The sequence below is a fragment of the Macrotis lagotis genome, chromosome 1 (genome assembly GCF_037893015.1).
Source record: "Macrotis lagotis isolate mMagLag1 chromosome 1, bilby.v1.9.chrom.fasta, whole genome shotgun sequence".
NCBI classification, from domain to species: Eukaryota; Metazoa; Chordata; class Mammalia; order Peramelemorphia; family Peramelidae; genus Macrotis; species Macrotis lagotis.
In genome coordinates this window covers 70,289,360-70,290,291 of record NC_133658.1, presented here as the reverse complement: position 1 = coordinate 70,290,291, position 932 = coordinate 70,289,360, and the positions used below count along the sequence as shown (strand labels likewise).

Here is a 932-nt window from a genome sequence, read left to right as displayed (position 1 = left end):
CTTTTCTTCTGAATTATAAGTCCTTTTTCCCCATTCATTAGAATTTCTTCTGGACTATGCTCCCCAAATTTGTGTCTTTGTTCCTTTTCTATTTTTCTACTTCTTTCCTGAATTCATGTTTGAAAACATAATTTACTTTTTGCACAGTCTTAAAATAGTAATATAGAAGAGGACAGCCATGGATGGGAAAACAATTGATAAGATATTTAATGTTTTCCCTGTGGAAATCAGACTATTAGGCTAACATTTGTTTTGATTTTTTTTACAATTTTATGTTTTTTATTTATTAGCACCTGAACAAATTATGCCTTAACAGCAAATTTTCGAAGAGGGTACAGGTGTTCTTTCCTCTGCTGTTTTTTTAGTCTTCTTGTTTTCCTCATGTTTATTAAGCCTGTGGTGCATGGCATGGGTCTTCTTGGGCTGAAGTTCCAGGGGCTTGTATTTCTTGCCCTTATAGAATTTCCTGAGGTTCTCTTTCTGTGTCTGGTTGATGACAGTCAGGACCCGGGCAATAGATTTTCAGACGACTCGGATCCTAGGTAGTTTGGATGCAGCTCCTCCTGTGACCTTGGCCACTCTCAACTGGGGAAGTTCCATCTTTAAATCATCTAATTGCTTAAGTAGCTCTTCCTTCTTCTTCCCACGAAGATCCCTGGCCTTGATTTTTGCCATGATCACAGATGTGAGACTCCACACCACCGGCTCCAATGAGAAAGAGCTAACATTTGTTTGTAAGTTGATGCAGTTAAGTAAATGTAATGAATAATGGGTTAATGAAAGCAGATTGTCTCAGGCATCTGCACTTGGTTCTGCAATGATTAAATTGCTATAAGTGAATTGACAGAGGATATTAATGGCATCTTTAATCTGTCATTGATATGAAACTGGAAGATTGGTCTCCATATTGGAGATAAGAGTAGGATCCAAAA

The 932-nt window shown here is 37.6% G+C and overlaps 1 pseudogene; it reads right to left on the bottom strand.

Annotated features, from left to right (window-relative positions):
* Window positions 1-302: 302 nt before the first annotated feature.
* On the bottom strand, window positions 303-691 carry LOC141513529 (large ribosomal subunit protein uL29 pseudogene; annotated as a pseudogene).
* Between the last annotated feature and the right edge of the window lie 241 nt (window positions 692-932).